The 14394-nt window shown below is 44.2% G+C and overlaps 1 protein-coding gene across 7 annotated transcripts in view; it reads right to left on the bottom strand.

Annotated features, from left to right (window-relative positions):
• The window catches only part of TP63 (tumor protein p63), a gene marked incomplete at both ends in the record, with an annotated part of 98970 nt that overhangs the window by 31788 nt on the left and 52788 nt on the right, over positions 1 to 14394 (bottom strand). The window lies entirely within an intron of this gene.

Raw genomic sequence — 14394 nt, 5'->3', positions numbered from 1 at the left:
GCCACTTGCAAGTGTAGTCCAGGGAAGACAATCAAGTGGAATCAAAGAAGTCAAGGACTTGGAACCTGCACAAGTTCACTGCCTCTCTAGAATTTCACCAGCCACTATGTAGAGGAAGACGCCATTAAACAATCAACTCTTTCCATCCACCAGCAAAAAAGTTCACAGAGGAGTAAATATTTAGCTCTCCAGCTGCAGACATCAAAGGACCAGGATGCAGAAAAACCCTAGATCAGAGATACTATGAAACACAGAAGGATATGACCATGCTACTGCTATGACAGACAGCAGTTCATTATTGTGTAAGGCAGAGTGCAAGGCTTCTTTGCACAAAGCAGTGGGTTAGAAGAAAAAAACCCACAATTTTATTAAGTGTGGAGGCAACAGACTGAAACACTCCAGAGGGAGGCATTTGGGAAGAAGGAACCTGGTGAGGGAGGAGAATCCCCAGCCACAGGACACCATCTACCTGACCCTGAAGGACACCAAGGAATAGAGGCCCAGCTAGACTGTAACTGTTGCCATGTATTTCTTATTTAAATGCAATTTGTTTAATCTCAAGTTGGATTCAACCATCAAAGGCTCTCTTCTGTAGCACACTGACAGTTCGCTCTAAATCTCTGCACCTTTAATCCTTTAATTAGGCAAGAAAAATGCAATCTCAACTCTTCCACCAACCTAAGCTAATTTTCTGCTTGAAGCTTCCAACTCCTGTAGGTTACAGGTTTTAGCTGTTCATGTAGCCAAGGGGAAAAATACAAAACAAAACACACACCCCCAACACCCCATTCCCACAGAAGCTGATGTGTTGCTCCTCCAAGGAGCAAGCTCCTTGAAAATTCCTTGCAGAAACAGGAGGGACCCATTTTCCCATTGCAGTAGTGGGCTGGGAGGCATAATTACATCACCCAATTCAGATAAAGAGCCAACAGAGGTTTCTGGGAACAAGGCAATGTTTGCACAGGACAGAGATAAAATGAGTGTTAAGCCAATGCTTGGCTAAGAGAGTGTCATTAGTGGCTTCAGCCATCTTTCTCAGTGATTTTGGGATGGGAGCTCCTAAGCAAGCAAACAGAACCCCAGATGGTCAATCACTTCAGAAAGCCTCTGCAAAAGAGGATTTCTCCAGAGAGAAGTCCTGCTATTACTCAAAAGTGTCACAGCAACCCAGTTCTGAAGGAAGAAATGGAAGACCGCACAAGCTACCAAAGCATTAGGACAGAGACCTATTTAGGCAGCCTAAAACACATATCAAATGCTTCATGCAGCCCCAGTAAGAGCAAACTCAGGAAAGACAAGAGGGCTACCCAAATTCTTCATGTCTGAGGCCCTAAGCAGGTTGGAATGAGGTATAATCTGCACCTGAACACAACCTTGACCATCTCTCTGGGTCAGGAGGATTTTTGCAGGGCAAGGCTAAAGCAAACAGTGCCTCTGCTCAAGGCATGGCCATGGAGCACCTACAGAGACTGCTGGCTGGCCACAGGCTCACCCTGTCTGATGTGCAGGAAGAGAAGTTCAGGCACAGCAAGCCATGTCTGCACAGCCCCTAAACCATCACATTCCAGCTGCAATGTGCCAGAGCCAATGACCCTGCCCACTGCTGCAGCAATACACAGGCACAGCACATCTCTTTCTAGGCACACCTTCATGTCCACACAATGCTGCATGGAGCCCAAGGCTGTGCCTCCCATGTGTGTTTATCTGCCAAGTGTGGACAAGCTCTAGGAGGCCTTTCCTGGTAGCTGGTCAGGGAACACATGTGAACAGCAGCACCAAGATTCATTAGGGGATTGACAAATGCATGAAGACTTGGGAGTAAGAATAACCTCCCCCTGAAGAGCCAGTGCACAGTGGAACAGCCCTGTCGACATCAAAGGCAGAGGACAGGCATCTGTGCATCTTGCAGTTCTTTAGTTTGCTTCTGTGTTGAGGTCTTGACAAAGATCAGCACATGATCAGGGCTGCCCCGCTTACACAAGCGCTTTTGGTGAAGTCACAGCAGGATTTGGTTTGAGAAAAGGGGAGAAGAAAACCCCAACAGTCTGCTGGTTTTAAGCACTAGCAAAATACTACCCAGGAAGTATTACAACCCATCTCTACCTAGAACAAAGCACTTGGAATGCATGCCCCTTTCCTCTGAAAGGATTTTAGAGGCACTGCCCACCTTACTCAGCCTGAATCAGTTCTGTGTCTCCTCAGCAAGGAATTCAGCCTATTATACAAGCAAAAAGATCTGAGTAACAGTTGCTACATTCCACTGACATCAAATCCCGGTCACACACAGTCTGCACCTTCAACACCCACATTAGCTACACGTGCAAACCAGAAATACAGCTGCATGTACATCTCCAGGGTTGTCTTACAAAAAAAAAAAAAAAAAAAAACAACCCAAAACAAAGCAGAGCTCAATATGATGATGAGAGCCACCAGCACAATGATAGGAGAACCTCAGCATGAGAGCCTCTGTTGCCAATCTCCAGCCACTCCTGAGTCATGTAACAGTTCTCCACTGCCACAGGCCTCCAGAACAAGGCATTTCAAGCGCACAATTAAAGGCAGGCAAATGAGCTCTGCAAGCTGCATTGCAAGACGTTCATGCTACATTCAGTTCCTACAGGACAAAGAGGATGGGAGCAGCTGGCAAGGAGCTTTGGAGTGGGAAGCTGCACTCTGGGGTCCAGGCAGCCAGCCTGGTAACTGAATCTCTGCACTGTCTTTGATCAAATGTGTTACAGAACATCCTTCCACCGGCAGTCCTCAGGCTGACTACAGAAAAGTAGAAAACAGCAGTCCTCAGGGTGAATACAGAAAAGTACCAAACAGTTAGCAGATTTGCTTCAGGTCACAAAGCAAGCTCATCTGACAGCACCAAGATGAGTAAAGTTTTTTCTCTTTTAAGAAAGAAGAAAAAAAAAAAAAGGAAAAATTGTACCGTGCTCTGAAAGCAGCTAATCAGATTATTAAAGTGCTTAAAAGTTTAATGAAGAAATCAAGGCTATTAAGCAAACATTCAGCTTGATGTCTCTTTTCCTTCTTACCCACCCTTCCTCAGTGCATTCAAAATCTCTTTTTGCTATGGTATAACATGTTTGAACAGGTACTGAGATACAAACAAGTCTTGGCCCCATCTCATACAGAATGGATTGGTTGCAGATGTTCTCCTGCAAGCTACATCTTGCCTCCTTGCAAGAGCATTCATCTCCAAAACACATCATTTCACCTAGTTTGCCTGAAGCCAAAACTCAAAGGTTATTTAATTTTTAATTTTTTTTTTTATTAACTCTAACATACCTACAGCTGTGCAAGCAAAACCCCATCTGGTTTTTCAAGGCACAAAGAGGCAAGCGACTAAGTTTAGACAAAAATAACCAAGTTGGGGTCTTCCTAACCATCTTCCTCCTCACCTCTGCAGGAGCCAACAGCAATGTCAGGGGTGCAATAAAACAAAAACCTGCTATATTTCAGAGAAGCCAAACATATTTCACTATCTTCCTAGGACAACTCAGACATGAGCTCATACAGAGGCAGGTGAGTCAGTGACGAGTCAGACGAGCTCCTTAATTAAGCTTTAGGGGCAGATGATCCCTCGAAGGTGTAATCAGATTGGTATGGCCAGTGGAAAAAGGGAAAAAAAAAAAAAGAAAAACATTTTAAAAAGCTGAGTGAACTGCTACACCCTTGCTGAGCCATGCTGGGCAGGCTGAAGGCAGCAAGCTACCCAGAGACTTCAGCATGCAGGAATATCTGCACCAATCCCTGGCAGCCAGCACCTGCCTGTGTGCTCAGTTCTGCTCCTCCAGGGAGCAGAGAAATGCTGACTTCCCCAGCAAGCAGGTCACACTGGGGTCACACTGTGGACACAGTGCCCTCTCAGGTGTCCAGTGTAAGCAGCACTCCAGGAGCACCTGATTCAGAGGCAAGGGCTGCCAACAGCTCTGACCTGTGTGGTGGAGAGGGAAGAAGTCACAAGTCAGTCATTCCCAATCATTAACAGAATCAATCTTGGCCTGGTGATTTATCAACATTTGAAATGCTACTAAGCCATCTCGCTTAAGAGAAAGGTCCCATGAATTCTGTGTTTTGAAAGCTTCTCTGAAATAAGCTGCAAAATGTGCATCAGAATATCAGCACACTGAAACAAAATAGCACCATTAAACAGATTGAGATCAGCAGGGTGACTAACAGCATCAGAGCATTTCTTTTTCTCTTGACACCAGACATGCAGCATGGAAATGGTTTTCTTCCAGCACGTGTCCCTGCAAATTCATTCTGGAACTCGTCTCGCCCATGTAGCTGCTCTTCCCGTGCTGCAGCGCTCCCTCTGAACGCCAGCAGCATCAGCACAACACAGCTCTCCCCATCTTTATCTTGCACACATCAGTCTGCTGAAAAACAAGCTCAGAAAGACGGACTCCAACCTCAAGAGACATGGCAAAGGAAATGGGCAAAAATGACTCATCAGAGAAGCCAGCACACAAAGGGAATGCCAAATAAAGGTCAAATTTATGAATTCCTTATAGAATTTGCTTTGTCTTTGTCAAACTTTAAAGAACTAATGATTCTGAAAAACACTTCTGAAGAAGTGTTTCCTAGGGCATCACCACTTTCTTTGTTAGTGCCAATACCATAAGAGGTTTTAGCAGGATATCTAGAAGTACATAGAGTCCTTTCTGTTCAAGTCCTGTTTGCTCATATGCCTACAAGAACTCACCAAGGATGGGTCTAAAAAATGACTAAGAATGAGTTGTAAGAGACGTTTGCAGGAGAAGAGATGGGAGACAAGGAACTCATTGCAAAACCAGCCACCACCCTGCTGATTAACGAAGAGGGATCATTCAGTGCTCAGACACTGGACAAACATCTCATGGGAAGGCTCCCTCTCCCACCCGTGGCGGTGCTGATGCTCAAACGCAGACAGAGCGGATGCGCTGCCTTTCCCCCTGCCGGCTCTGCAAACACCCTTCAGGCTGGGCACCAAGCCCAGCAGCACCACTCCCATCTCTTCCCCATGGGAATCCCTTCCAGCCCTGCCTTTTAAGGAGGGGGTCCGAGGAGCTCTGGGTGAAGGTCTGATAGGAAACCTGGGCTCACTTTTCTCCCACTGTAAGGTCAAAGAGGGAGGCAGGAGCTCCCAAGCACAGCTCACAGAGTTGAGCTAATGAGCCCTGACAAGTGCCAGGGTGAGTTTGTTAAGGCTCAGCACCACAGCTAACAGCACTGGGACAGCACTGTGCTCTTCCTACAGAACAGGAACAAGCCTTCCCTCTAGCCATAGCCCCCTAATGGCCTGTGTGTCAGGAATTTTCACACCTGGTAGGCTCAGTGCTGGTAAAGCTCAATATCTCAAGCAAGGGAAGCAATAACCCAAGCAGTACTCAGGCTTCAAGTTTTAGCCTGAAGACATGCTTCACTTGCCTCAAAAGTTAGTTTGCAGAAAGACTCTGATGTCCTGTAAACAAAGCAAAATAAGAGGACTGAAAGCTAAAGCCAGTGATAGGGCACACACAGCAAGCAGCAGTGTCCAGCTGCCGCCCTTGGGCGTCTCACATCAGGGCTCTAAGTGTTTTACAGCACGGGATCACAGTCCTGTATTTGAGGGCGGGTATGTGGAAAGGGGCAAGAGGGGGAGCGGGGGCAGAGGGAATGACTCACACAATGTTACCCAGATCTAAATCACAGGGCAGGAGCAGCTCCGAGGCTGGGCTGGGAGCCAAATGCAGGCAGTGCTGCACCTGAGCAGGGCATCTCCTCTCCCCAGGAGGAGAGTGTGGTGCACCTCAGGGTACAAAACATCCAGGGAGGAGAGCCCCAAGGCAGCGTGGCCATCATGGCTAATGGGGAAAACAACAAGCCACAAAATGTACACCCAAGTCTTGTCTCATTTGTTTAGGAAAGCCAGGTCAGCCTTCAGGTGCTGTTTTCCTGTTTCCTCTAGCACATTTTCCACCTTTCCACGAAGCTGAATTTAGATGGACTTCAGTAGCTAACATGTATCAGCAGACCATAAAACACTGCTTCTTATTTTGCCCTGTTAAGAAAACTCTCACAGAATATTTTTAAAAAGAAATGAAACAAATGAGGGAGAAGTAGCACTCTCCTCCCGTGGCTCCACCAAGGTTTGTTCCAATGTTTAAGTGTTATCTTGAACAACTGGAAATGGTAACGTTTGTATCAATACTCAGGTCTATTTGCAAGAGGATCTAAGCTCTTACTCGGGTAGTTATCCTGCTGTGTTTACAATAACAAATCTGACACACCTGCACAGAGCAAAACCTCATGAAAAGATTTCCATTGCATAATAAAGTTCATGCTCTTTCTACACAGAAGCCATCCCTACTCAGGACACTTTAAAACACAGTAGGAATTTCTTCACAGTATATGGCCTGCCAAGTACTGCAGCTAAACCCTCAGCACACACAGCACCACCAATGCAACACAGGAGAATTATTCTTGCTTAAGCACACCTCCAAACTGCTGTGTGCTCTGTATAGAGTTGGCAGGGATATAATATCTATGACAAATGCGGTATTTCAGCTGACTTAAAGAAAGGAATGATCATCTCCAAGGGCAGTCTTTGTCTACAGGATGAGCAATACCTCTTGCACCAGCCTCCCTGAAAAAATTTACCCAAAAGCAACTTATTCAACAGCCACTCAAATAGTTTTTGCACAACTTTTTTTTTTTTTTTTTTTTTTTTTTAAGGGTTGAAATATCTTCTAACCGTGCTCAGTTGATGCTGTTTAAGTTACAGAGATCAATGGTATGGGGGAAACTGGCAACCTCTTAGGAAACCCTCCTTGCCCTGGAGCTGCTGCTTCCCTTCTGGGCCAGCAGCCGTGACCTTTGGAAAGGTAAGGAGGCAACTGTGCCGATGCCTCTCTCAGCTCCGCCAGGCTGCTTTGCATGCACAGCACTTGTGAAATCCAGGAGAGCTCAGCAGCTTTTACACACCAGCCCAGAGGCAGTTCCACTGTTGAATGCTACCAAAAAAAAAAAATTAAAAATAAAATAATAAAAAACCAAACTCAAACCAAACACACACATACACAAAAAAAAAAAAAAAAAAAAAAAAAAAAAAAAAAAATTCCACTCCAAAAAGCTGCTGGCTCAGAAACTTTGGCACTTCTGGCACCTTGGTTTCCCTTCTCTAAAATGGCGACTCCACTCCTGATTTGCCTACCAAGCAAAGGTGTTTGCTGATTAGGGAAGTGCTGTTTGTGCAGCACTTTGAAGATTTAAAGTACTACATTAATCCTGTATGTTGCTCTTAGAAGAAGCCAGTTTTTACCTAAGAGAAGAAAAAAAAAGAAAAGCTGATTTAAATAGTGACCCTCCCCTACTTCAAGATGCTCACTCATCTCCCAACATCAGCTATTCTTATCTGTAAATGTTTTTTTAACCCTTCCTTCTCACAGTTCTCAGAAACCACAAGTCTCATTCAGCTTTTATTTGAAAAATGGCTTCTTTCCAGGCTGTGGCTGTTTCTTGTAAAGTTAATTCCCTTGGTAATACTGCTGGAGGCACATTGGTATGTTTGGTGTGTGTATGTACACATATATATTTTCCCCCTTTTCACACGGTGTTGTTTTTATATATGTGTAGTGAAAGATACCTAATCCAGGATTATGATTCTCTTTATTCCTTTCTCATGAAAGTAGGTGGGGCTTTTTTTGTGCAAGTTGCACTGATGAAAATTATATTTAATTATGCTTTTTCCTCTCCACATAGACAAAAAAACCTCTTTAAAAACAACAAAAAAATAATTCTTGCACCTAATTTTTCCCGAGTTTTCCTTCAAAAATAGCTAAAACCTTAAAACAAACCTGAAGAAGAAAAAAATTATGATGCCAGCAAAACTAGAAACTGCTTGTACAAAACAGCAGAAGGATGTTCTGCCCCAGTAGGGGACACAAGCCCTCCCCACCCTACGTTTTCATGCCTCAGGGTTTTTCCCTTGCAGATCCCAGGAGTAGTGTAGGACCCCTGTGAGCTCTAACCCATCTCCAGTTACAGTGAGAGGTAATCAGCCACAAACATTGCAACCCAGAAGCCAAATCCTAGTGGGGACAGGAGGTCATCCACACCAGCTGATGCTGCTGTCTCCCAGCAGGGCAAGTGTGCTAGGTGCCCCACACTGGCTGTGCTCTTTGAAGATCAGGGTACACACTCGAAGAAGGAGATCCAAACTTTCAGTTCCCAGTGCTGACAAATCCTAGCTCACACAGTAAATAAATAACTTCCCTTCTTATTCTTCCTGGCCACCAGTAAGTTGCACAGACTGTCCCTTACAGCGTGGTCCTGCACCACAGTTCAGCTCTGTCACCATGGAGGGCACTAACAGAGCACAGAGCAAAACTCCTGCTCACACAGAGAGGCTACACTGCCTCAGTAGGACTTACAAAACTATCTGGGACATAAAGGGAAAAAAATGCAAGACAGCTTACACCACAACGCATTTTCTAGAAACTGCTCCACAGGTCTGTGTAGCTGTTTGTAAGGAGTAACAGAACATGATAACTGGTAATAAAAACAAAATATACATGACAAAGATATTATGGGGAAAAAACGCAATTACATTCTAATGGGAACCTAATGCACTGAGATCTCATTTTACTCAAGCATAAAAACCCAAACAGAAGCCAGTAGTCCCCTCCTGACTCGTTCTCACAGGTGAACTGGTTCTTCCCAGCTCTGTGAGCTTGAAAACACCTCCCTGCCGTGAGAAAGGCACCTCCTTCAAAGACAATAAGCCTGGCTCCTCTCTTTCCAGGTAGATGACCTAGGACAAGTTACTTATGCCTGAGCAGCCTTGGTGTTAGGCTCTGTAATGTCACACAGAGGGAAACACGCCTCAGAAGCTCCTCAAGCAAGAAAACACAACTGCCACCTCTCCCTGCACGAGAGCGAAGGTGGCAATTGACACCCGCCCTTGCCTCCCCACCTGCCCTGTGCCAAGAGCCCACGCATGCTGCAGGCAGCCTCTTGAGGCAGGCACAGCTGCTTAGGGCTTAAGGAAGGCAAATCTGAGCCACTTTTCACCTGAGACAAATGGCCAAGTACAGCAGCATTGCTGATCTGCCATGAAGGCTCACAGCACTGTATCAGCCTGCAGCACCTGCATCCCAAACTGCAACCCCATCCCCTCCTCTGCTGCCTTCTCCTTCCAGGCTGCTTCTCCCCTTGGGATCACAGCATCTTTTCCCTTTCTCTCTGCCTTAAAAAGAGGGGCTATCAGCAGTGAAATAAACTTTGCTGGGTAACCTGCTGGGCTGAAGACATTTAGCACCAGGTAACCCTTTTGCCCATAGGTGACCAATCTGTCTGGTGGTGGAGGGCTGCAAACCCCCTGTACAAATGAGTCTCTTACACGGACCCTCCTCAGCTGCCCTGTGCAAACAGGCAAAGCCCACACCACTGCTGACTAGGAGCCTCTGAGGATAAGAAAACCCAAAATCCTGTACCAAGGCCACGTTCAATCCCCCTCTCCTGACAGCTTTAAATACAGTGTTAAAGGGTGAAACCGGAAAGCTCAGATTACACTGACCAACACACCACCAAGGAATCACAAAGCTAAGATTTCACAGGAACACTCAGCGCAGCCATACACACACATATTCACTGAGACAGTCACCAGCCTTTAAAAGAAGCTTTCACTGATGATACTGAGAGATAATCAGCAGTCAGGACATACTGAACACGAACAGAGTTACTAAAATGATGCACTACTTGAACAAATTATTTAAGAGAACACTGAACACGTAATTAGGAACGGCTGAGTCAAGGCAATGTACACATCTAATTGCCCTCTCACTGCTTCACTATGCTTATGCATAGTCCTCTAATTCATTTTATAGAGGCTGGCAAAAAATGTCCCAAATTTGCTACATGGATCAGAATACAGAATGTATTTAAAATAATAATGGAATGAATCAATCTGAAATAGAAATACTGAGATAGCCCAGCCAAGGAATCTGTTCTCTCAACCACAAAAACCTGTTATTGCTTGTGTGGACTAATTTAAGTGCATTCTTTTCAGCTTCCTTAAAATGCAGCTTTTCCAAATTCACTAACCTCAGCCAGCCCAATCCACTTAGTTGCTTTCATGCATGTTGCACACACTATTATCCAGCTTTGTGAGCAAAGAGTCTGAAATCTGAGCATTTTCTGATGGCTGTAGGTACAGCTGAGTTTACTGGGAACAGGAAAACCAGCGAGCCTGCCTGGAACATGGATTGCAGTTTTGGAGAGCTCCATGTTCCATAACAAACCCTGCAAGGACCAACCCAGCTCAGCTCCAGCCTACTGCAGGGCATGAGAATAAACTGCTAAACTCAGGTATTGCCAACACCTGAATTATGCAAGTCTTGCAGGGCTTGGTGTCTTTCTTCAGCAGAATCAAAAATTTGCAAATAAATCTCAATTTTCATTTAAAAACTTAAAGCAATTTCTGCCTTCTTGTGACTATCAAAAAAAGTTTTAAAATATTTAGCAGATGCACCCTAAAGGCTCAAAAACCTGGGAGAAAATAAGATGAACCTGTTTGTCTTTTAAAAGAGTCTCATGACTTATAAGGTGGTATCTTGCTTTTGGGGATGGGCGGACCAGATCCATTTTTTGATAGCTTGCATTTGGCAGTAATGTTAACTTTTACTTACCTTGACATACAATTTAAATTTTTTACTTTCCTACTGCAATCATGCTTTCCCCCATTTAACAGGTTCTGCTAGTGGCAGGTGATTGCCAAATAATTTTTAGGGGGAAGAGGGAGTGCAGTTGTTTATTTATTTATTTGAGCTCCGAGTGGGTGGGGAAGGTCGGCATGCAACTTCCACAAAGAAAAAAAAAATCTGAGGTGGCACACTTTTGAAATGCCTTGTTATCTTCTGCTGCAGAAACAGGAGGAGATACTGCAGTGCATGGGCATATGGGAATTCTCCCACAATAAATGAGACACTACTCTGCTTAAGTTCTTCCTTCACCCAATTCAGAGAGCTTCTCCCTCAACCACCTAACTCTGTCCCATCACTACAAACAATAACTGCTTGTTCCTTTGCAGCATGGTTTTCAAGAAGGTTTTATTGTATGAGGGTGCATGCGAGAAACTTTGCTCAATTTAGACCATAAAGGCTTTTGTTTTCAAACACTTCAATAGAGTTTCAATTGCTGAAGACTTTCCTTCTGAAAAGGCTGATTAACCTGCTTATATTCTTACTTGCGTTCTGAGGTCATTAATTAAAAAAAATAATCAAGGATGCTTATAAAGTCCTCTGCAATCCAATCTCAATTTGTCATCATTAATTAGATCAACATTGCATACAAATGAGACCTAACCTGATTAGACAGCATGTTTTACTGGAATTCCTACTTAAGGTCATGAAAGACTTCAGAGAGAAAATTTGCAATATTTTCAAAGTGAACTGCTCATACATATGGAATCACCCTGTCACCTAGCATCAGCTAGTATTTCTCTTTGTAATTTTGTCCTTTTTTTCCTTCCCCCCCCACCTTTAATTAGGAGCCCATCACAACACTGAGCAGAGAAGTTGTCACACTCATCTCCCTCCCAGCCTATATGACACAAATACTGCTGATTTTGCAAAGGATGTCCATTGTCCTAGGACAATAAACCTCCCCCTCTGCACAATTTGGAGGAGAAAAAACAATAACAAAAAGTTTTGAGAAAAAAAATGGTTCCAGGTCTGTTTTCAGAAACATGCCATTTAAGCAACCAGCAAGTACTCTCTCTACACTTTCCCCTACCTCCAACAGAATCCTTGGGATCTAAATGCACAAAGTGGATTAGAAACCTGAAGCACCTTCACAGGTGCTTCACTCCAGGAAAGCAGCTCTCGCTTTTTGGAGAAATAACCCATTCCTGTTACCCAGCCCACTGCCATTGCTCCCATGACCTAATCTGACATGACTCAGCCCAGTAGCTCAGAGGAGCTCTGGTGAAGCATGTTGTCAGCCAGGACACCAGACCCTCTGCCTGGCACCACCAACCCCTCCCCAGAAGGACAAGGTGGGTCAGACTGGCTCATCCCCCCCATAAAGGGGCAAAGTGCAACACAATGGATTTCCTGACTTAATATTGTTATCAGAGAAACTGCAAGAGGGAAAACAGGGAAAAAGAAATAGAAAACTAAACCCAACAAACTAAGAAACAAGGCTTTCAAGTTTTGGACTCTTAATAAGGGTGGGGCCATCAAGTAATTAAACTTTTAATAGGTCACTGCAGTGGAAGAAACTCTTCCAGTTGGGTAAGTTCCTAATCCATCATTAAAAAAGACGACAGGCATTAATCAAAGTGCATGAAGTCACACGTGGGGGGGAGCAACTCCAAGAACTTGCTCTTGCTGAGAGGATGGGGCAATCACTCCTTTCATCAACATTTCATGCGTGTTTCCACACTTCTCAGGACGACAGTGGGAAGGAGAGCCTTCACGTCCTTCCCCACCCACCCCACTGATAAAGCTGTCGAACTCAGATTACCAACTGCTCAAGAGCTCATGTGAAATGAGTTGGTGGATTAATTAGCAAAGGGCAGAGCTCCGAAGATGGATAGATGCTCCACTTTGCAAGGCGTATTGATTGAAGGTCCCCAGCCAGCACCACATATTCCACTGTGAACATACAGCACACACTGCCAGCCCCTGCACCAGCAGCTAAATCTGGGTCACTTGGCTCAGTGCAGGGACACCTGGACCACACTCCCTCCTCTCTAACCAGACAGCTCTTTAAGAGTCCATTACTCTAGTAAAACACATAGACTTGGACCTGAACAGACTGCAACATGCATGGGGAATACACCTTCATCTGCTGGTCCACATAAGGGCAATGAAAAAGGAGTGAAGGCTAAATGAGCCTTTTCCCCAGGCTGCACATATCTGATGACTGTAGTCACTAAACAGTAATTTTATTTCTTTTTCAAAGTCAGCATGTAATCTGAGCTTTGACCACTACCTATGTCCACATTAAAATTCAGCCCTCACTTCCACCCCAAAAAGCCACTATCACTGAGGTGAAATATCTCACTTAAGCGTGCTAGTAGCTCTCTTGCCTTCATCTCTGCTGGAATAACCTACTACATACGTTCAAACCTTGTTTCAAAAGACTGCTTTTGTAGTTGAAAGGACAGCATCAAACACTCTGGCTCCTTGCAGCTGCGTTAGATAATTCTTTGTACCGTACGTATCAAAAGAGAACGTCTTTTCATATCTCCTTCAAAGGACCCTCTCCAGAACAGCTAGCAAAAATCCAACCCAGCATTTTCTCGCCCTGAGAAATGCAAAGTAGAACTGACCAAGAGTTTCCTTTCCTAATGGGAATTGAAAATAAATATTGTGTGTAGTGTAATAGGAGAAACAAGGACATGAAAACAAGTGCAAACTACAGCAGAGCGTCATTCCCCAGGCTGATGAGTAAAAAATGTAATTTCAATCTTGCTTAAAAATACCTCACCCTTTAATGCATAAACAAATGAAAATTTGGTTGTGACTGGACTGACATTTTAACATCATTTAACATGATTTTCTGAATAAAGTTTTAATGTCAGTTCTAAAAAATTTTACCAGAAAAGGCTTTTAAAATATAAGGGATGTAACCTTACAGTGATCTGAGGTTATATGGCATCTTTTTCCAGACGAGAGCACAAGAGCTCGGCTGCTTTGCTGGCAGCAGTAGCTGGGAGCTTGTTTTTTAGTTGCATTTGCAGCTAGATTGTATCTGAGATCAAAGCAGTTCCTCAGATTAAAAAGAAAAATAAAAAGACCACACTATTTTAATGCTCTTAGTTTTTTGTAAAAAGTCTATCTTTTTTTGCTTAAAAAAAAAAAAAAAAGTCCTTGCTTTTATTTGGGTAGTGTGGGGCAGGACATGATTCACTACACCTACTCCAAGTGCCTGCAGGAGAGGAAGGCAAATATTGAACATCTTTAAGATAGCAATAATCTGCACTGTAAACATTTCTACTCTAGAGCCCTAAACCACAACAGCTGGACTTACAGCTCCAGCAGTAAGTACTGTGTCCTGAGCCATGAAGTCTTTAGAGCTTGAACAATCAAGCCAGCACCAACAAGGATCAAGAGCTGCACTTCAGGTTTCAAGCTTCTGCATTTTTTTGGTAAGAAAAGCAGTGTCTTAATAGCAAAGTGTTAAATAAAAAACCCAAAACACCAAACCAGCAACAGAACTCCGCAATAAAACAATCCCATCCCCTTCAATAAACCCTCAAACAACACACAGGACTGACTTGAACTGGTGACACACTGGGGTTCCCAAACCAGCTGCAAGAGGAGAAGGACACAGAAAATGACAGCCTCACACTCTGAGGTCTGAGCAAGGAGCATCACCTCCATCCTGCTGGCATGGCCCTGAGTGCCAAACCTCGTA

This window comes from Zosterops lateralis (assembly GCF_965231275.1).
Source record: "Zosterops lateralis genome assembly, chromosome: 10".
Lineage (NCBI taxonomy): Eukaryota > Metazoa > Chordata > Aves > Passeriformes > Zosteropidae > Zosterops > Zosterops lateralis.
Note: the sequence above shows the minus strand (reverse complement) of the source record. Positions and strands in the feature narration are given on the sequence as shown.